This window comes from Neolamprologus brichardi, chromosome 15, assembly GCF_056152115.1.
Source record: "Neolamprologus brichardi isolate AB-2024 chromosome 15, ASM5615211v1, whole genome shotgun sequence".
Taxonomy (NCBI): Eukaryota; Metazoa; Chordata; class Actinopteri; order Cichliformes; family Cichlidae; genus Neolamprologus; species Neolamprologus brichardi.
The window spans coordinates 2,502,501-2,525,816 of NC_142118.1; the positions used below are offsets into that span (position 1 = coordinate 2,502,501).

General features: G+C 42.8%; 1 protein-coding gene across 1 annotated transcript in view; it reads right to left on the minus strand.

The window, feature by feature from the left end:
* The window catches only part of nrxn3b (neurexin 3b), a 346,576-nt gene that overhangs the window by 174,825 nt on the left and 148,435 nt on the right, over positions 1-23,316 (minus strand). The gene's annotated exons all lie outside the window — the stretch shown is intronic.

The window sequence follows — 23,316 nt, forward strand, 5'->3', positions numbered from 1 at the left end:
GTTAGAGAAATTTAAGAGGCTTATCCCTCAAAACTGTAAATACAAAAAAGTTGCACAAAATAGTTTCCCACCACAGGAAATTTATTTTGAGTGTCTTCATAGTTTTATTTTTGAAATACACCAATATATATATAAACTGCAGGAAAAACGAAAATAATTATTATAGTGCAGATTTGCAAAAAAGCAGCATATGCATCAAAATAAACTATTTCCAGCAGTGCAATATGAGTCCTAAGCATCCCAGAAACGACACAGAAAGTCATAAAGTCAAAGATAACTTTTAAAAACACCAGTATAAGCTCATGAGGCCTTGATGGTAAAAAACTACATTTTCGCAAAATGACGTCACTTCTGGTTTTGGGCAGGTCATGGCGGACATGCGATAGTTCGCGCTGATGGACGTAGGAAGTGTTATGAACAGCTGATCGGATCGACAAAGCGTGTTTCTGGAATATTATGTTTTTGTTGCTGTGCTTTTTATGCAGTTTTTGCAAAGTTATATGTGGAAGGAAACTGTGACCGAGGACAAGCTGATGGCATAAGATGTAAGTACAACTCCTCAAGTTTCATATGCAAAAAAAATTATTGCGCTAGCTTACGTGGTGGCAGAGCTACCGGGATTTAAAAATAGTTACGCAAAACGGAGCGTGCCGTTCCGACCGGTTTTAAAGGGTTAAACTCTAACTTCTTTTTACTGTAATGTCAGCGACTGAAAGAGGATCTATTTATGCAAAGGGGCTAAAATATATTTATTATTATTTTGCACTTAAGGGAGAAATATTAGCCAGATTTTATTTTTTGATATTGAATGAAGGCATCTGTCTTTCATTTCACACCTGACTGCAAAAAACAAAAAACAAAAATTATGATGACTCATTGTCTGAGAACAATGGACGATTGTAACGTTTCCAAATTTTGTCTGCTAGTATTGCTTGGCTGGACCACACAAGTGGACTAATCAAAGACACATGAACACATGAATATCCACCTGTGACCTGCTCATACTGTAATAACTGTAATAATATTTTAACATTTGAAAGCCTGATTGTACTTTTATTATTACTTCTGCGACCGCCTTCAACACTTTACATTAGGAGCTACTGTACTTCTTCTTTGTAACAAGAGTTTTCAACAGATCTTCATCCCTTTGTTGGATAGTTAGGGTCAAAGTTTTTGTTGTTACTTTTTATCAAAAGTAAAATGTTCCAGAAATAAGACTATAAGAACCTTCAGACCATAATAACATGAAAAGCTTTAAGTTATGTAAGTGCTGCTAAAGCGGAGCATAATTTCACTTTGAGAAAATGGCCTTTCAAGACATGTCATAAAATTCTATACATTCTTTTAGAAGGGAGCATTTAAGCTTTTACTCTTTATCACCGAAACCCTTGTTACATTCAGATTAATGAAATGCTGTGTTTTTTAAGGCTCAGCCATACTAAAATAAAAAAGAACACCAACCTAGGAATAATGTGATCCAGTGATTACCTTGAATTTCACGCACTTAGGCTGACTGCTGAGGTTTGCATATAATTGCCATTTCATTTAGAAATGCAGACAGACGGCAAACTTGTTGCAATCAATCTGAGTCAGTCTGCACCAATGAGAGCAGCTTGTCTCTTTGCAAGAGGGGACTTGACTCAACTGGTTGCAGGTGCTTGTATTCTGGGTATATATTCCTATTGAAACAAGGTCGATGAGCACTTATGGCAATTTGATAACTAGCTGTCGCAGACCTGGTCCCAGTCTTTGAAGCAACCATTTCCAAAATAACTCTAATTCACAGACACAATAATTTGTCGCAGTCTGCAACCAAATTTTTATTATTGTGACACAAATGATATTTTCCTATAGAGCCTAACGTGCACTAAGGACATTGTTCTGGTCGAAAGAAAACAAAGTAAAAAAAAGCCCCAAACCTCAAAACAGTACACACTAGGGCTGCCACGATTAGTCGACTATCAAAATCATCGACGACTGATTTAATAGTCGACGCGTCGTTTGAAGCTTTGTAAGATCACAAAAGACGCAGGAATAAGTAGTAGGATTTAAGAGTGTAATAACAGACTGAAACAGAAGATGGCAGCACTGCATGTACAAGGATGCCAGCTGCCGTTAAACCCCGAAGAAGAAGAAGCTGTGTCCCAGAATTCATAGCGCAGCCCAGCTCAGTTTCCAACAATGGCGGCAGCTAGTTAGTTTTAATATTACTCTTATTATTCTTTCTGGGTCACAAAATAAACGTTTAACATATTTTCAGGCGAGAATGTAGCTGTGTAAACCTCAAATATCTGCTCAGTTTATCAAGACACCACATATTTTCAAAAGCGCTTGTCACTACCCGATCCGTACCGGAAACCCGATCGGTACCCCGCATGCGCAAATCTTACGTCACTTCCTCTCTTTGCGACATTCAATATATTTGAATGATACGGTTAGCGCCCAGTTAGCTCCTAGCATTTCTCAACAGCTCTGCCTCCTTTTCGACTGCCCGGGACATTTAAACAATGGAGAATCCGTATACAAACAAATTCATGCTTTTCTCCTCAACAGAGAGCGTCCCCGATTGAACAACAGCGCCGTAAAATAAGAAGAATGGCGCCTAATTACAGACTTAATAATATTGACTTAGCAATGTGTCACGTGAAGATTCAGCAGCCAGATTAAGTGTTTACTGACAATTGACAGTGATAGCGGACATCATCATCACTATTCCAGTCAATCCTCTCCACACAGACAAGCATAAACACACTTGATGATCACTAAATCAAATTTAACACACGTTTGTAATGACGCCAATTCAGTTTACAATAGGGTTCATTCGCTCAGTCAGCAGGTGGCAGTATCCTCGTCCACTGGGGAGTAAACTGCCATTAAAAGAACAGAAGAAGAAGAAAACCCCTGCACATGCGCGGTACGGATCGGGTAGACCCGATTTGTACGGTCCGACTTTGCACATGCGCAGTAAGGATCGGGGAGTCCCGATCCGTAACTATCTTTTTATTTTTCGTTTTTGTCTACATTGTATTGAAATGCTTCATTATTGCAAACATTTTAAGATATATTTAATATTCTTAACATTTTAACAGATACTCTGACCCATAACTATCGTAAAACGCTACGACCGGAAGTAGACACCATTCGCGCATGCGGGGTACCGATCGGGTTTCCGGTACGGATCGGGTAGTGACAGCGCTCCGACGTTTTCGGAGACGTCTGTTAGCCACTAGCTCGATAGCTAACCGGGGGCTAGGCTCACTAGAGCCGTGAGAACACCGGACTCTGGCAAATCGTTTTCAAACCCACCGCTGTCTTTCGCTACTCAGGTTAAACATGATATATAAGTCACTTAGATAACTTAAAAATGTTATTGTTTGGCTTTTTTTTAGTATTTTATTTGTTCCTGAGTGAATCGGTTTGGCTAAGATTAAAGTTATAGTTTTTACACAGCTGAATAAACGTCAAGGAGACAGCTGATTATCAGAAGTGAGAGATGCTGGAGAATTTACTCCGGTGTCCTGTTATATTTTAGATAGCAAGGAGTTTATTAAACTTCACCGAAACAACCTGAAAATTTCATTAAAAATTTATAAACTATCATCTTGTCTCTATTTTTAGTTAGCACAGACCTTAAACACTTAAAGCTGTAAGCTAATGATAGTTATACAAGAGCAGATGCATGCTTGTGCAGTAAGCTGTACGTTTTAGGTCCAGTGGATGATGATCTGATTAGTCGACTAATCACAAAAATAATGGGTGACTAGTCGACTATCAAAATAATCGTTTGTGGCAGCCCTAGTACACACCTGCACACATATTAAATATGACTACATTCACACTGTTTTCTTGTTTTGTTTTGTTTTTTTAAAGGGGAGTTATTACACAGCAGTTTTTTAAAACATAATTCAAACCAAAACTGTTCCAGAAGTTTCAAGCTAAATTGCATTTCCACAGTGGGTTTATTTACTACAAATGATATCGGGGGAAAACAGGAGGGATACAATATATTACTGCGTTTCCTATTATTATTAAATCAAATGCTGGTGTTCACACAACACAGCCTACTTTATTTGACGTATCAGCTGCTATCACAGAACAATCTCCTCCGCTACGTTATCTATCCCCTGGCTTCTTCACAGTCAATAAACCCCGGGATAAGTGTCTGCACTCTAAAGCAACTTTCCATCTTTTTAAACCATATTTTCATTTCAGTGAGTTGAAAGTAAAGCTCATTACTCTTTTAACATGTTTCCAAGCAGAACAAATAGGAGCGGTTCTATTGTTTTGGGACTGTAGAGACTGGAGAAAAGAAACAGGTTAAATTTTAAATAGAAATTTCAATTACGATATGGCACTACTCAACATTTTAAAAATGAAAATCAGAAAATCCATGCCAATAACTGAACTTTTGAACCTCGAGCTTTTCAGCTGGAGTCATTTATGTATCCTTGAAATCCCTGCAAGAGCTCGCCCTTGCTGAGAATCCTCCCTAACAAAGCTGCACATCAGTGTGTATTTCTGGGTAAAGAGGTCAGGAGTATTTGCTAATATAAATTGAACTATTCAGATAGACTTAACCTTGGGAGACTGAAATTTTGCTTTAGTTCACAGCAGCCCCCTCAACCATTTAATCCTCATACACAGAGATTTACATACCCCACTTGGATTCGAGCAGACACACATCAGTCCTGTTTCTCTGGGATAAACTGCGTAAAAAGTGAACAAAGGCACACGCACGCACGCACGCATGCACGCATGCACAGCCGCCACGTGCTGGGCTAACGTGTCCTGGGGATACAGAACATGCGAAGGATAGCAACACTGCTGAGCCCAAACAAAATCAGCCAGCCCATTAAATGAGCCGTGACTCAGGAATCGAGCGTAATTTCTCTTGATGGTGTCTCAACGTGTTTTAAAGTCATTTATATAACGACGGCGATGATTCACAGAGGAGGAGAGCAGAAATGGAGCAGAAAAAGAGCATATTGACTCTGTTGAGGATCCCAGGAATTATGTCTCCAAACGTACAAAGAGGCAGTTAGCAGAAGGTCAGCATCATGATGTAAGCTCTGGAGGTCAGCGCTTGTGACACTGTAGCACCAACAAAGTGAAAGAACACCCTCTTCCCTTCTTTTCAATTAGTTTTTACAGCACACAGCTGTAAAAATGCAATTCGAGCACACATCCCCGTGTTCCTAACCCCCAGCACCGACGCGCACGCTGCGTATTTCAAACCTTAAACGTTCTAAAAACACCTCCTGCAAAACGTGGACGCACAAACGCTGCTCCACATAACTCTGTGCACATGTGCTATGGTGCACTTTCAGGCAACGCAAAGTAAGAATTATCTGCTTATGGCAATGCATCTCACATGACACCTTGAGGTGATAGCGGGAGGACAAATATATATACGGCACAGTCTGCCCCCCTCTGTGAGTTTCAAATACGAAAACAGAAAGAATAGAAAGGAGGAGAAAGTTCCTCCAATAAAAGACCGCAGTCAGCTGCAAAAACAAAAGATCTTTGTGCTGTTTCTCAAGGAGGCTCCACGCACGAGCTAGCAGAAGCCAGGTGGCTTTGCTCAAACCACCCAATCACAAAGGTAGAGATTAAGGAATCGCTAGAATCCTCCAACATCCAGGGATGTCCTGTGTGATTAGAGAAGCTTTGATAGGAGCAGTGCTAGTGGAAATACAAAATCATCACTTTTTTTGTTATTCACACTGGCTGCTTTCATTTAAAGCAACCGGGAATACAATTTTAGCACAGGCTGCCCTAGTTGGAATTGCATCTGGCACTAGAAATCTGATATCTATGGATTTTCAGTCAGATGCTTATTGCTGAAACATGCTAAATTGCTGAAAATGTAAAATAAATAAATAAAAAGGGGAAAAACATGAGATGAGGAGTCCATTAGTTTAGCAAGGTAGAACACCAAAATACCTCAGCTGAGGAGGTTATTTTTACACGAGTGCAGGGGTGTGTAATTGCAATGCCAATCTTCTGGATTTAGCAGGAACTTAATTCTCACTCTTGGAACTTTAAACGAAGCATTTTGTGTAACTGTGACAGAACAGTGCAGATGCAAAACCTGAGCTCCCGTTGTTGGCATAAAAAATTGCTTTAAGGTATCCACGGCCACTTTGCAAGAACAGTAATTATCTATTCAGTCACATAAATCTGTCTGCAGTGTTTTATTGTGCGCCGGCTGGCATAAACTTAAGGATAAAGATCAGATAACTATCAGGCACGAAACTATAAAAATGATTTAGAAGGGAGAGTCACCTGCACTTTGCTCGGGATATATAACTCCAACTTTACCCAAACGAGCTTTAAGGTCACTTATTAGCCCATTAATGCTCAGCGTTTGAGGTTACTCATACAGCTTTGATTACGTACCTTCCTAATTATGAGCCGTGGTGTCGAACTGCATCGTGACCTCTGACCTGTTACGCAGTATCCTCATAACGGAACCAGCTGTGCTTTTTGATTTCTTCCTTTTCTTATTGTTTAATGAGCACGGCCACATGTAATGGATGTCATCGTCTCGCATCCTTCTCAGAGCCTAAGATGCACCAATCAATGCAAGTCTGACAAGCAGCATTACCACCAACATGCATCACATTACTAACAGCGGGCAGCTAATAATATACAGGCGATAAAGCATTGATCTTCTGCCAGGAATATAGAATTAAAAGTGAGTGTGCATACAAACTTACAGCGGTCCATTGCTGTGGGCATGAACACACCCCTATTTAGTTTCATTAAATATGTCCATAACTTATGACTCAAGCCCTTTTCAGACAGGGACCATATAACACTGCTGGCACCATCAATCTGTAAGAGTCACAGCGTTCTGTCATTTACACTTGGGTCACTTTTACATTACTGCTGCTCATGGCTTTATGTGCAAATAACAATAACAGATAGAAATACAGCATCTACACAGTGCAGTGTTTTCCACATGCAGACCTATTTTGGGCAAGCTGCCCAGATATTAACCTTTCCCAATTATGTGTAGGGGACTGAAAGAATGACAATCTTCTTGCTCTTATTTTGAAATTTCCTTGCCAGGTTGCAGTTTTAGCAGAGCTCATTATCTTTCAGCTCTACCACAGAGAGTCTTATTCTGTGTGTGGATATACTGTACTTGCACTTTCCTGGACTGCAGCTGGCAACTGCAGACCTGCTCGAGGGATTTACTGCAGCCTAGAAACCCATACAAACGAGAACCTGCAGCAGGTGAACTGACTCATGTGTGCTACGCTAAGCTCAGGCAGCTATGATCCAAGACAGCGGAGCTCAAAATAATCAAAATCAATACCGGATGCGTTTGATCAAAATGACCTTATTTTTTCTTAAAATGGTCGATTTCTTAGTGTAAACAATCCCACCACTTTCAGAACGGGGTTTGAAGTCATTGCTGCAGATTGGCGACCTGTCCGGGGCTGGGATAGGCTCAAGCCCAACCATGACCCTAAATTTGATAAGCGGGAGGAAATGATGGATGGATGGATGCGTTTGTAATCTAAAAATAATTACAAACAAAAGTTGTATCCAAGATGGCCGACTTTTAAATGGCCACCATGGTCACCACCCATCTTGAGGAGTTTGCTCCCTCACATATACTAATGTGCCACAAACAGGACTTTAATATCACCAACCATTCCCATGTTATTACGGTGTATCCATATAAATGGCCAACCCTGTACTTTAGAAGGATTTCAATCTGTAAGACAGAAAACTACATAGATGAAATATGGCAGTCGAGCTCTTTGTGCTTCTCCTTCATGCAACGTCACCCAGTGTGTGTTTTGCACATGCATGTCGAACAGTTTGCAAATGTGCAAATTCTTGATGCTGCACGTAGAGAATAAAGCACGTTTATTACATGCGACTGCTTTCTTTAAATAAAGGAGCGCTGTGTTATAGAGCTGCAGGGTCAAAACAGTGATGTGCAGTTCACAAAGATGCACCGGAGACAAGTGCAGTTGTATTTTATACGGGCCTATCCGTTAATGTGACTGAATGCATTCAGACTAGAGCTGTGGTGAAAGTGACATGTAAATGTCGCTGGATCAGACCCAGTAACATCAGTTTGTTCATGAAGCTGAGACGTTTAGACGCGGTCAGGATAAAAAAAAACACAAGTGTATGTCTTAAACAGGTGTGAAACTGTGCCATGTGATAATTGGCTACTGTATAGTGAGCGCTATAATAAACTGTGATTCAACAGCTAGGAAAAAGCAATATCATCTCCCCATCAATTATTCCTTCTCAGATTTAGAGTGTGCAGGAGGATAGAGATAGGAGTGTCAAAAAGCAAGCAGAAAAGCTAGAGGGTTTACATCTCTGCAAACGCAAAAAAACCAAAGTCTCCGGGGAAGACTAATCACTTTCATTTTGCATCTCTGAAGAATTAGCCCAAGTTAAACAGACCCACACCACCACGCAGGCAGCAGAAAGCAATGCTAGCTGCAGATATGATAATGGATGTCTTTCCCCTTGAGGTTGTTAAATAATTATCTTGTCGTAGGTTTAAGAGCACATGTTTAAAGTAGGACGATCCATCACTCCGGTCTTAAGCAGTTAAAAACGAAACGAGTACGTGCGTATCGTTCTTTTTAAATATGTACATTGTGGGACAGAACGTGTGAATGAACATGCTACATTTATTATTCACAGGCGTGTCAACAAGTTTGGCGTAAGCATGCTTCTCTGTAAGGGATTAGAAGGATGCTACGTGACGCGTCATTAGGACAATATGCAGCTGATCACTTTCAAAATGTCTAAATCAATATTTCATCTAAAAGGGATATTACTCGTATTCCTCTGCAAATCCGTAAGCTGTCAAGACTTTGAGCGCTGACAAAACTGAGCCTTCCGAGTGTCTGCCTGTCACTGTAATCTCTAATAACAGAGACCAAAAGAAAGAGCCATGTTTCCAATTTGTGCTCTGAGAAAAATCTTCCCTTCCATCCTCTTCTTCATTTTCCGTCTCCTCTGCCCTTTCCGGGGTTTTTTCCCCCTCTCGCTGGGCTTTACTCGAACAAATCATTAGTAACACACACTGCTGTTTTTCTCTGTGTGAGCCAGGCTAATTCTGAAACACTCATTATACCTTCTCTCTCTGCCTGCCTTTCTTCTGCCTCACACAGACCTTCTTCCTCTTCAGGCCCTGACCTTCCTCCACGCCAGGCTGTGAGATAGTAAAAGCCGCCTCTCTGAGGGGTCGCCTGTGGTGAAGGACCTGCTTGGCAAGGGTCGAACCAGGGCCACAGACCGATCTCCGTCTAGGGACTAGCACTCAGAGTCTGATAAGACTGCCAAGAACCTGCTGACACCTTCAGCTTGGACACACTCATATGTTCCTACTTTCCATGTCCCCCCCATGTGAGTTCTCCCTCTTTGTTTGATATAGACTCTTTGTGTTTTCCAATCTCTTTTTCACTGGGTGTCAGAACAGAGCAGCGGATGCTAGGAGCCCACTGCAGTGCATGGCAGGCGGAGAAAAAGAAAGAGGGAGGGAAGCAGATGCTTGTGACAGTGTGGGGGCGGTAATGAGGGTCCCTACGACGGGCAGACAATCAGTAAGGGCCGTGTACACAGCCCACTCGCGCACACACATGTAGAACAGCGAGGGAGTAATGGGCTGGCAAAAGCCTGGGGCCAGTCTCACTGACACATACGCATTCACCACACACTACATGGTGAATAATAAAGAGGGAAACCACCACCATCACTGTCAGCCGCTCGCTGAGCAGAATAAAACCAGCCCAAAGTGCATTACCTGCACCATTTTTGTAAAATAATTATTTAGAACAAACAAACACCCCGGCCCGGCCGAGGTGAGTCAGCTCAGTGTGGAGCAACAGTAAACGGAAGAGAGGGGAGGAGGGAGGACTTTCTGGCTCCCTCAGCCGTTCTGCCTCATGCCAGGACGGCACATATGACATCCCAGTGTGCTCCCCGAGCCTGCCTCTAATACGCACGCAAGGCCTTTCAAAAGCATTACCCGGGCGATGGGAGACGCTTTTATCCTGGCAGACGTTTCAGTGAGAAGGAGGTTCGATTCACCGAAGCAAAGGCGGAGAGGAGGGAAAACAAACGGTGCTTGCAGAGCGCGGGGTTCACGTTGCCGCAGAGACATTTCAAGAAGTGGGGCAGAGGAGAAGGCTGCGTGTTGAAGTGAACGAGGTTTGAAAATAGCCCGAGACGGAACAAAGACGGCACAGCTGCTAAAGCGAGCGTGCACAGAGCGTGTAAATGCAAAACACCTAAACCCGAAGACGCGCGTGCCGCTCGGCTTAACCGTCGCAATGCAACCCTCGAGTCCGAGCCAGCAGCACGCCGGACGGCTGCAGCCGAGAAAGATTGATTACAATCAATTATGTCACCACAGGAAGTATTTGTTTGGCCGTTAAAGGCCAACTGATCAATGCGGCGAGCTAGATTTGGTTAAGATAGCTGTCAAGCAGAGAAAAGCGAGAGAGCGGTTAATCAAAATGATATCTGCAAAGGACCTCAGCAGTGTAATGTTGTGTCTGACACGATGATTACTCTGCACTGCATCGTCGTGACCTTTGCAAATTGCTCGTTATATTGAAGCAGTGCTTTTTAGCAGAAAAGATTAACATTTCAAATTTGAACCCAGAGAGTACGTTTTCCGTCTGCGAGGTCCAGCTGGTATAAACATGCCAACTAACAGAGCAGCGCGCCTCTTTCTGCTTTGTAAAAACAGCGATAAACTTATGATGACCCCCACAGCCCCCTCTTTTTTCTTACTTCTTAAAAAGTTACCAAGACACTAATCATGGCTGAAAGAGCACACTGGCACCGCACTACCACCTAAAGTGGGTACGTGTGTGTGTGTGTTGCAGGGCCTTTAACCTGCTTGCACACTAACTCATGGCGACTTGTGTCACAGTGGGGACCTGGACTGCTTCTTTTCAAGGTTTCAAGGTGAAGATTAGAGATTGGTTTAGGGTTGAGCTTTAGGGTTAGGTGTTGAGTTATTATGGTTAACGTAAGGAAAGGGGCTCAAGTAATGCATAATGTCAATGAGTAAGCCCACATAGCAATGCAAGGTCTGTGTGTGTGCACATGTGTGTGTCTCAGCTCATAACTTGTATTTGTCATCTCAAGACTGACAGCCGTCACTCTGGGTTACTCTTAGCCACAGTGATGTATTTGACCCTGGTGTTTATCCTAGCCTCTCGCTCAAAGATGTGAAACCAGAGTGACACAGTTACAGACAAATACAGTACACACACACACACACACACACACACACACATTCAATAATACACATTTTCCTGTTCCCCCTGCTTGACGCCTGGGAGACAATTTGAAACGGTTGGTCCGTGGACGATCAGCTCTCTGCTGTAATTGGGTCCCTTGTCACCCAGCAAATTCATGTCAGCATTGGTCACATGGGATACTAATCTAAATGGCATCAGTGTCCTATTTGTGTGTGTGTGTGTGTGTGAGAGAGAAGAAGACCTATGGAAAGCAAGAAAGGTGCAGTAACTTTGAGGAGCAGAGAGAGGGGGCTTTCGTATTATGTGCAGGGTTGTCCCTGGGCTGTACTGTAGCAGGGCCCTGCTATGAATATGACAACTGCACGCACAATGTGGTTTACTTATTTTCCATTAGTCCCTAAAAGGTAAAATACGGGCAAAGCTATGGCTGATCATTTTACTGCTACTTATTTTGTTCATCTTCTCTCTAAAAGTTCAACTCAATCATTTATTGTGTGATTTAGAAAACACCGCCAGAACAGAAACTGGGCAACATTACAAGAGTTAGACATTTTCAACTAAAGTCTAAACATATATGAGTGCTAACTTTTTAACTAGCTTATTTTTGTTGTCAGTGAATTCTAGTAACTCATACTCAATGTATTTCCAGTCCAAAGACAAAACTGAGGTCTGAATGTGGTCACATGCATGTTTAGAACCGCCGACATTCATCTGAATCCACATTTCCTTTGCTGTAGAGCAGCAGCCATACCTGAACAAGGTACATGAATTTAGATAATAAAGAATAAAAGGACAAGGACTTAGTATAGTATGTAAGAGTGCTGTTATGTGAAATTAATCAACAACCCTTGAGCAAATCAGGATTACTTATTCATCCAGGCCATTGTATAATGAATATAAATGATGACCTTTAGAGAGGAAGCTTTTTTTCATGTCATGATTCGTAAAGCAGGCTGAAGATGAGCCACTTTAGTGGAAATATATGAAAATGTAAAAAGGTAATGTTTCATTACAGGAAAGATAACAGGAAAAGGAAAGTTTCACCTCCTGCTCTAGCTCATTTTTTTTACTCCATACCAAAAACCAGTTTAGGATGACGGGGTTTCACACATCTAGACCCCTTCCTTTGACCATCTAACTCACACTCAACCTGACCCCAAAACACTGACCCTTCTATTAAAATGGAAATGCTCAGGGATGTATGTGGGCAAGTCTTTCAAATGCTACCACAAAAACATCCCTTCAGATAAAGTCACCTGGCCTCCAGATTCCCTCGTCTAATTCCCAAATCTACCCGATCTAAATATACATCTACACGGTGCGCGGGATCCACAATCCACAGATGCCCCAACCCAGCATCCAGAGGACCCAGAAGAACCACAGCCTTGTGTCTATCCTCCAAGGTGTCGACGGGGCTGCTGGCAGAAAGGGAACCTACATAGTTTAATATTGCAGCACCTCAGTGTAAAATCTACAGTGAAAAGTCTGTGAGTGCCATTTTTGGGGGGCTAAGTGAGGAACTGGGAAGCTGCTGACACAGTAATTGCTGACATCTAGCAATGAGGCTGAGGAAAAGAGGAATTTAAAAAAAAAAGAGGTGTGAAGTAAAGTGGTAGTAAGCGACAGCATAGGCAAGGACGAGAACTTGAGCTGAGAGCTTGATAATTATGAGGTGAACATGAAGCACTAAGCATGTGGTATATCTCAACTTTAAACTACTAAAGCAGTGTTTGGTCAGATGTCGGTTATAGAACATGAGTCATCCCCAGTTTGTGTGTGAGATTCAGATACCAAGAAGGAATATCCTAGGGCTGCACGATTTTGCATAAAATGAGAATCACGATTTTTTGTCTTAGAATTGAGATCACGATTCTCTCACGATTTTCTTTTCCAGTATAAATATTTATTGCACTTATTAACTGCACATCAACTTCGTAACAGTTGAGACTGAACATAAAAACAATAAATAAACATAAAAACAACAAATGTCTCACATTTTGTTGTTGCTGCAAAATGTTGTACTGCTTGAAATTCCGTCTCCACCGTTGCTCGACACTGCGTGTATAGAGCAGGTAGTGCAACAATAGAAAAGACGGCACTGTGCAGCGTTTGTCTAGGGTGTTGATCATTTTCCTAAATCCCTCGTTTTGCACAGTGTTGATGGAGCCATATCTTTGGTCAGGTGATAAGTAACAGCCTCCGTAATTTCTTTGTGCCTGCGGAAGTTCGACGGGTATAGGGAAGCGCTGTGTAAGGTTCCCGTTATTGATGTTTGGGTGGTTGACCGGGACGGATTTTCTCCAGTCACTTTCTCGTCATCCCTGACGTGCTCTCTGTTGTTTTTTCCTGCTAATTTTAGCATCACACGGCACAGCTTCTGTATCACGTGGTATAAGGCTCTGCCCTTGTCATTTGTTGAGCAGGAAGAGTGAGCGCTTGTTTTCATGCAGATTACGTCCCGGATCAAAATGCGGTACAATCGTCATCGTCTTTTTAAAAAAAAATTTATTTTTTAAAATCGTTGTCATTTGGAAATGAGATCGCACATAAGTATGAATCGAGATCGCGATTTTCTAACGATTAATCATGCAGCCCTAGAATATCCTCAATAAACTGAGTACCAGAAAGGAGTGCTAGAAATTCATATGATGAACACAACATAGCATCGAACAGGTGAATGAACCATCTCAATCTGCCTGATCTTATTTTTTGGAAAGGGCAAAGAGAAAGCATGCTGAAATACGAATCACCACAGTACAGTAATCCCATATCCTCTTTATTAATAATAAAAGAGGACTGTGTGGGTGTTCGACAACAAACTTGGGTCTTTTAAGGATTGGCTGCAAAACAATAAATAGATCTGAGCAGAAGTCATCACACTGCAGCCCCAGGGTCACAGCAAATTTGAAAAGTTACACTCAAAGCAAAACTAACAGATGCTGATGCTGTTCGTGCTGTTGGACCTCAGGACCAAACATTATGTCTCAGTCACACTAGTGAAAATGGGACCTAGCAGCCTCTTTGTGATTGAAGGAGACAGAAAAATTTATGGCCCAAAGGTCTGAGTGATGAATTTCAATTTGCACAGGTTGCCTGGTGGGAGGCGACCTGCCACCAAACAGTTGTGGTCTGACTCAGGCTGACTGCAGTCACTCTCAAACAAACTGATGAAGGTCTGTAAATAATGTTGGAACCAATCAGAGTCAGTCTGTGCAGCTTATCTGTGACGTGTCTCGTGACGCTAAACGCTCACAAACTAATAGCAGACAGACTTTGTCTAATTGCTACTTTATTGCCGTTGTGAAACATCAACTGCAACTGACTCACTCAGGGTCACAGACATGCTCTGCATCTTTAAAGCAAACCTGTTGCTACAGTTCATTACACATCCATTATTACATGGTTGCAATCATTTTTGTGCGTGCTGCAGTGTGAAACACTGTTTTCCCTCCTGTGATTAGCATAAAGGAGGCCATTTGCTAAAATGCAAAGAAATGCTTTGACAGTTTATTTATTTTCTTATTGAACACATTTAGATCACAGTCTTTGTTGCTTCAGGGTCGTTAGACTGAGGTAAGTGCATCCTGTACATCCAGCTCTTCTGTGCGTTGAACTCTTGCACACTCTGGAGAGGTTACTGTCAGTTCTTTGAAAATAAAAATGTCAGAGGTAATTGGCTTTTAAAATGCCTACTGTACCTGATGAAAGCCATCAGTTTCGTCAGATGGAAACTAAACGCCCTGGCCTTCTTCTCAAAGAACTGTATTCGCCATATGAGTGCCCTTCAGACGCACGGCGGGGTTCTTTTGTTGAGAGCTGTCAAATGGTTAAAATTAATGGCTGTAAGCTATCAGCCAGCGCAATTTAGCCAATTCTTTCTTGTTTTAGCTTGAAGGACCAAACTGCTTCCTCCCACAATGATGCAATAACTAAGTGACCTCTCTATGGCAACTGAACTGACTGAATGACACAACTGCCCTCTGGTTAAAATTGCTGCTTTCTAATTGCAAAACCAGGTGCTAAGAATTATTTGAAAGGGAGAGGACCTTGTAAAGCCTGTGTGCAAAGGTGTCTATCCAAGGCTGGTTTAAATCCAGTGTGACATACAGATCGACTCTGATTTGAGAAAAACACAAATTAAAACATATATCCTGTTCTCCTGGTTTCTGATTAAGTAAAGTCTATGAAGTGCTTGGAGTGGAGAGACTGTGACACTGTGATGACACTGCTGAGAAAAGGGGAGCGAACGAGAACAACAGAATCAGACTAATTCACCTTACTTGTTGATCCACAATCTGCTAAACTGGTGTTGTGAAACCTCAGTAGCAGAGAGGAAGGAGGGCTATTGCAGACACTCGCTGCTGCAATCGAGCACAGAGTGGGGATGCTGTCGGCCAGTGACAAATAACTTGAATTTGTGTGGCCTTTCCAAACCATCCGCCACACTGCACAAGCATTTGTTGAGTGTAGCGAGGAAAGAAAGTGATGAGAAGCTTCCTATTGATCCGTCCCACTGTTAGGTAAACAAACAACTTCATCCGCAACCCCTTATGACCGCGTACGTAAACTAAAGCTCACTGGGTATTTGGACAAAAACAGGACACATGGAAAAAGAAAATTTAGGAAGCCTGCCCAAAAACAGACAAATGCAGCAATGAGAGAAAAAGCAATCACGCTACCATCTGCAGTCCAGCCAAACACACTCAAGAGCTTGAATAGTCATGGGAGTCAAATTAATGCCTTAATAGCCATAACAGCTGCAAAAGCAGTGAATAGAGGCTGTAAAATGTTGGTAAAGTAACAATCTGAATGATTAGTATTCATTAGGAGTTCATTAAGTGAAATTTTAAGCATTATTATAGCAGCTAAGAAATATTTGCTATGCAAAATTAGAGTGCAGTAACAACATCTTTAGCAGAGAATTAAGACAGTGTGTGTTTGCTCCATGTTGTAGCAGCAAGTCGAGGCACTCGTGCATATTAGTGCACGTGAATCCAATTCTTTGATGACCTTTTTATGCACTGATTTCACTGAAGTGCTATATTGCTGTTTTGATACTTGGTGAAAAAGCGAGCAGAGGAGAGCAGCAAGACAGCAGCAGCATACATGTCTATTTGTATATGTGTGATAAGACCCCATTAAAATTATGCAAAACCTCGCGTTGTGTGTGTTTGCTCCATGCAGTCTGTATTAGTGTGCATAAATCCATTCCTGTGACTACAAGCAAGATGGCAGAGTGTAGTCCTGTGCATTAAGCTAGTTGGCCGTTTAAACGCACTCATTTAACTGAAGCTGTTTTGCTGCTTGGTGAACAGCAGCGAAACATCCACATTTATCTTAGCGTTGTATATTTTGTTTATATATTTTATATGTGTGTGTTTGTGTATGTGACAATGTGATGCAAATCTGAAATGAATACTCATAAACTACAACAAACATGCACCATACACACCTGCAAAAGAAAAAATCTTCCCGATCTAAGCCCTTCAGTTCAGGCTATGTTTTCAAGGTATTGATTGGGTGATTTGTATGTGTTGCAGCTGAAATGTGTCTAAGAACATGTGTTGATGGATGTGTCTGTGGCTGGGCTCAGCCTGTGAGGCCTACAGGGTGGATGCTGGGAACGCTCTGACAGCCTCAAGGTTACCCGCCGTGCACCAAAACAGATGGATGCCCCTCATCGTAACTGTCTCTAATGTGCTCAACTCAATCATTCCCTCCCTCTCCCGTTCCATGCAACATCTCCCTCATTCACTCATGGAAGCAGCTCGCAGAAAGCCCGAGCTGCACTGTGCATCCACAGCCAGCAGTTGAAATCGTAATTTTATTTGCCACGCTGGGAGAAATTCAACATCTTATCCTGGGCGCAGTAACCGAGATGTAACGTTACCACGCTATATGCTTGGCTTTTTTAGCTTGTACTAGCTTACTCTTCTTTCGGACTACAATTCTGTGCATTATGTAGTTTAGAAAAAGCATGAAAGCCGGCGAAAACAACTCAACCTAACCCCAAACCTCAGTCACACAACACTGACATACTCTCATATATATGGCTAGTTAAGCATTTTCTAGTTCTTGTCCAGGGCTGGCATCAACGTTCCATCCACAGCACCAGGGAGCAATCTCTTTACTAGCTAGTAATTATATATAATTATTTAAATCTGGGACTCTCCACCATTTGACCTTAGAACTGAAGAAGCTTCTCGGATGAGAGGTGAAACGTCTTCAAGTAACTTAAAGAAGTCCAGACGCTTTTCTTTCCAAGCTCCTTTGACTACGATGACCTGGATGACTGAGAACCTTCACAGACATAGCTAGTAATTAATTTTGAAAACATTAAAGGCTGCTTTTTGCTTTTTTTGATACAAGACTCATTTTTAAATTCAGATTTTTTTGCTCAGATCTGATTTTTATCAATAATAAGCTGCCATGCAGGAGAAGCAAACAAATATTTTTCTCAGCATTTTCAAGGCTTTCTTCTGCATAGAGGGATATATAAGTGGAAGCTACGAAGCTACAAGTGGCAGCACTGTAGTGTGAATTAAACTATTATTCATTAATTTAATGAATTAATTACATTTATTCCAGAACGTCGGGGGCTACTTTTAACTACATCTGCCATTGCCACTCCGCAAGATTCTCTCAAGAAGAGAGGAAGTGATGGAAAAGTCACATTCTGACACTATCTCTACTTTTAAGATTAGGTTTCAAACTTTCCTTTTTGCTAAAGCATATAGTTAGGGCTGGACCAGGTGACCCTGAATCCTCCCTTAGTTATGCTGCAATAGGTGTAGGCTGCCGGGGGATACCCATGATGCATTGAGTTTTTGCTTTTCAGTCACCTTTCTCACTCAACATGTGTTAATAGACCTCTCTGCTGAATAATACCTGTTATTAATCTCTGTCTCTCTTCCACAGCATGTCTTTTATCCTGTCTTCCTTCTCTCACCCCAACCAATCACAGCAGATGGCCCCGCCCCTCCCTGAGCCTGGTTCTGCTGGAGGTTTCTTCCTGTTAAAAGGGAGTTTTTCCTTCCCACTGTCGCCAAAGTGCTGCTCATAGGGGGTCATATGATTGTTGGGTTTTTCTCTGTATCTATGAAGCGCCTTGAGGCGACTTTTGTTGTGATTTGGCGCTATATAAATAAAATTGAATTGAATTGAATTGACTTGAATGTTGAGACTGAGCTCGCGTTACACAGTAGCATAGCTGTATTGGATTTCTGAGATCATATGGAAGTGGCTGGAATGCCAATTAAAAAGATGATGTTTGTGTGGAATAAAAGCAGATGTAAATCACAGTTTTGCTGCAGTCTGGGTGGGATGTAGTGTGTGATAGACATACAGACGCTTGGTTGGTTACATACTTTGCTGATGTGGCAAAAAAAGTGACATTGACTTCTAGCAGTATAAACAATGTAAAAAGTAAAAAAAAAAAAGATGCCAAGTCCCCAACTAACTTCCACAGGGCACCTTTAATGAGACCCAAGTTATGTAGCCGGCCAAACAACGAGCTGAAGCAGCTAAATGGCACAGCTGAGCTAAGGGAAAGTGCACCATCAGGTGAAACTTTGTAGGCTTGTCATCACAAGCGTCACCTTTCACTTGACATTTGGAAGCTAATTCTGCAAACAAAAAACAAAACAAGTAATGGTTCAGAACCACAGCAATACTTTGTAAATGTATGAATATGGAAACGTGCATATTTCTTCAACACATCCATTCACTGACACTCATGAGGATGAACATCTCCCACTGTTCTCCTCCATCTTTTTATCCATTCTCTTTCTTCTGCCCCCGGGGCGTTTAGGCTCCACGCCGTTGCATATATCCAATTATACCGCGGCTCTGAGCACGACGGTGACACATCGATTGACACGAGTGACATCCCGTCTTATCACAGTGACACGATGCAGTGCTGGAGCAAGCATCATTAGCCTGATCAGCCAATAGCGGGGCAGCTCGTTAGACCTCCTCCGGGGCTGGACATGCAGTTCTGGTTCTAATACAGATATTATAGGTCAAAGAAGCCGAGTGACAAAGTGATGGAGAGCGGAAAGGAGATTATAAACCTTGAAGGAGCAACTTTATGTTTGTGCACTCTTCTGTATTTTTGTGTTTCAGGCAATTCCACTGGGCTGATGTCGGGCAATTACTTTTCCTCGAGCCACAGCGACACAACAACAACTTCCTTCAAAGCGGCGTCTAAACCCCCCTCCCAAACCTCGATGATACTGCAGGCAGTCTTTAAGCCACCTGATTACATGGCTGCTGAATCATGTGAGCATTTCGAGCTAAAACGATTGCCTCAAATACTACGACAGTTTTTTTCCCAAAGTGTGCTTTTGGGATAGGTTGTGCCCTGAGGACAAATCATTCTCCGTAGAGCTCTTTTTGGCCCATTTTTGCTCCACCTGTGGTATTTATAGGCAAATGTTCTCGCATTGCTATGCTCCACTTATAAGCCCTCTTTTACCAGAAAGGTGCTGTCAAACTCTGCGTGAAAACATGAGCTTTTGTGAGATGAAGATGAAAGAAGGCGTGCTCGTTTCCACCTTTCCGATTCATCTTCAAATCGAATGTGTTTGCTGGCTGAAATCGCTGTCCGTGCATTATGATGTAAAGGTGCTACATCTGTGCCCAGCTGAAACCGAGCCAAGCTCCAACGGCTGTCGGGGGGCGTTGCATAACAAACCCTGCTCCGCACCTGTTGGCCGGCCCCGGCCAGCTCGAGCTACTCAATCCTATTTACAGAGACAGCACGATAAAATATTAAATGCTCCAATGAAAATCCTTTCAATATTCACACGACGCTCTCACATATCTACAGATGGTATTTCCATGTGCACACGTGGGTGTGTGTTGCACGTTCACCTGCTTTTTCATTCTAAAAACCCTTCATCGCTTCATCATCGACGTCATATCAAAGTGAAAGGCTGCATTGTGTGGCCGCCCCCGTTCCCCCCCTACCCCTCTGGATTTAATACTGTCGAGCAGATCCATCAGTAAATAGTGGGAAAACGCCGTTGTTATTGTGTATTCTCCACTCACTAGAACATTGTGAACGCAGGAAAATACATTGTGCCCCGACCTCTTTTGTTCCTCTGCCTAGCAAGCGGAGGAGAAATGAATACGTGGCGAATGCCATGATTATTTTCTTATAAATAGTGAACGAAGTAATAAAGCTGCTTTGTTGTCAATTGTGTAAGCAGTTAGGCAGATATGGTCGCAACCCTCTGTGCACGCCTTGGAAAAATAAATGAAGGACACTGGCTAAAAGCTGGAGCAGAGGGATTCTGAAGGAATCACTGCACTGACAGTGAAATTCATCACTAAATCTATCTGTGCAATTACTGATGTGAGCGTCAAACTGGCGAACAGTGCTCTGCTCCCTGTCTTCCGCCTCCTGCTCCCTCTTCCACTTCTCCTTTCTGTTTGTTTACCATGCCCCTGACAGTAGAACAATGCAGCGACCTTTGCAGAGATAATTCTATTACGTAAGTTGAGTAATTGCTCTGGATGTGGAAGAGGAGTGTCCGATTGCTCCTCTTGCTTGGCCCAAAGCTCTCATGTCCTTGGATTTAAATGAAACTCTGCGGCATTCGCGGAACCAGACGTGGAGAGGGTCCGCTCCGAAAGCAGAGGAGAGCGGAGCGGAGCAGAAGAAGGGGAAAGGATGTGAGACGACAAAAGCAGTGAGCCAGAACCCAGCAGGATAAACCCCCTCCAACCCCCCAACTATTTGTTAAAGCAGTGCTGGGCACAACATGTACCTACAGATTGTCCGAGAGGCTTTGAAAACAGCCTGCGAGGTGCAAAGAGCCCTCTGAATTTCCACAGTCACGTTCCCATAAGTGAAGGTGTGCAGTCACAATGTGCAGGCTGCGAAGGTACACAGCAATAAATGGAAGCAGTGTGGATAGCTCTCGCCTGCTGAGGCGCTTTTTTCCCCTTTATTTTTTTCATCTTTTCCACCACCTAGTGACCTGTTAGCTATGATGGAGAAGAGGGCACAGAGGCTCAGTGCTAACAATCGCTTTACTGGCAGAAGTGTTCACTTTACTTTATTCAAGTTTCTTCATTTGGACAATGGGTAGAGATGAAGCCATAGAAACAGGCAATTAATGATATTTGCTAGCAGCTATCTGTTGGAGAAAGAGATGGAGAGGCAGAGAGACCGAGGGAGAAGCTCCACTCCCACATTGTTAATTAGAAGATCTTTCTCCCTCTCTCGCGCTGTGCTTGCTGAATAAAAGATGCCTGGAACACACATGCACGCACAAAGGCAAGGACTTAAGAAAATTGTTGGCAACATGCCTGTATTGTAATCACAAATTGTACATGTAATACACTGGATTCTTGCAATGTCCGGAAGATATTATTCATTCAGTGATCAATAACTGCAGCCGGCGAGAGGGCTGTGGGTTGGTACAGTGGGATGTATAGAGAAAGAGAGAACGACAAGAGGCAAAGCAGCGGAGGAAAATAACAGGAAACTGATTTCATGCTCGGGGGATTGCATCTCATTTTCTCCCAGCACGGGGAGACGGTGTGCGGTCCAGCTCGTGGATTTACTGCCACCTGGTGGTGCGTGACTCCTCTGTAGGGGCTCCAGAAACCTCACAGGAAACAAAGGCAGTCGTCAGAGTGGACGTCGGAAGATCGGCTCGATCCGAGAAAAGTAAACGAGACCCTTTATCTGAGGCAGACGGAGTCATGCACACTTGTGCTATACGAGCACAACTCCAATGCGCTGGAGTATTCCCGCAGCGGCGTGCCTGTCTGCCTGGCTTTCACCTCTCTTCATCTCCTTTCTGCCGTAAACAAGTAAAGAGAAACTGCTGGAAAGAGTTACGCAAAGAAAGAAAATCAGCCACGAAATTCTCATTAAGACTAAAACCGCACGGCTAAAAACACTATTACACGCTTGGACAGCCTAGTCAATATTAGTGCACATCTATTTCCAAAAGAAGCAGGCGAACCTAAACCTTCAGAGTCACAAAGATGTAAAATATGTCACCGTCAAAAGCGCCTGTGTCTCAGGAAGAATTACATCTTTGCTGATATGAAATCAATGAGACCTCCCTCTATGTCATCCCAGGCAGCGCCGGGGGGGAATTAATGAGGGCTTCTCATCACTAATTAACACATAAACACTCAGCTCCCATCACCGAGTGAGAGCTGAGGTCGGCTGTTTGGCCCCCGTGTGGAAAACACTGCGTCAGAGGATCGTGAAAGAGAGGGAAGTGAGAAGGAGAGAAGAAGAAAAAGCGAGAGAAAGATATAAAGTCATACACAGCAGCCGGGCCTGACATCAGAAAGGTCTGGATGATTAGGGGATGCCAGCACTCACAGATAGCAGCTCTCCTAACAGCTTCCACCACCTCATTAGTCCGGCCCAGCAGCGCTGTGCCCCCACTATTAAACGCTAAATGAAAGACCGCCAACCGTGATTACTAAGGGGAAGTCCCTTGTCGTCATGGGGATAAGAGATCCCTTTTCTCCCTCGCTTTCAGACACACACGCACACAAACTCACAATTCGTCTTTAGCGAAAGCTATTTGAAGGACGCTTATGAAAAGGCGATTGAGGCAGAAGTGGATATTTTACACATCATCAGTTGCGGTCGGGCTAACCGCCGAGCCCGAACCGCGAAAGCTCAGGACATCAAGCAAACCTGTTACGTCAAAGCAACAAAGCAAAAAAATAGATGCCCTTAACAACTGCCGGCATCTCTCAGGTGCTTCATTTAAAGATCACAACACGCTCTCAGCTCCGGATTCATGCAGCATTTTTAACAAAGCTTTAACTTAACAGGCCTGAACCAACGAGTCCTTGAGTCAAGGATGCGGCTCTCAGTGCTGCACACATGAGTTCATGGGTTGAGCCAGTTTTTAGCATGGAGTGTGCAGAGTGTGAAATATAATAATGTGCATGTGCATAAGAATGTATAATGGTACGACTTATGAACTGTAACCTTGCAGTATTGTGCAGTTTTGTGCAGTTTTGTGCTGTTCTGTGCACCTCGTGCATCATGTGTTAAAGGAGGATTCCA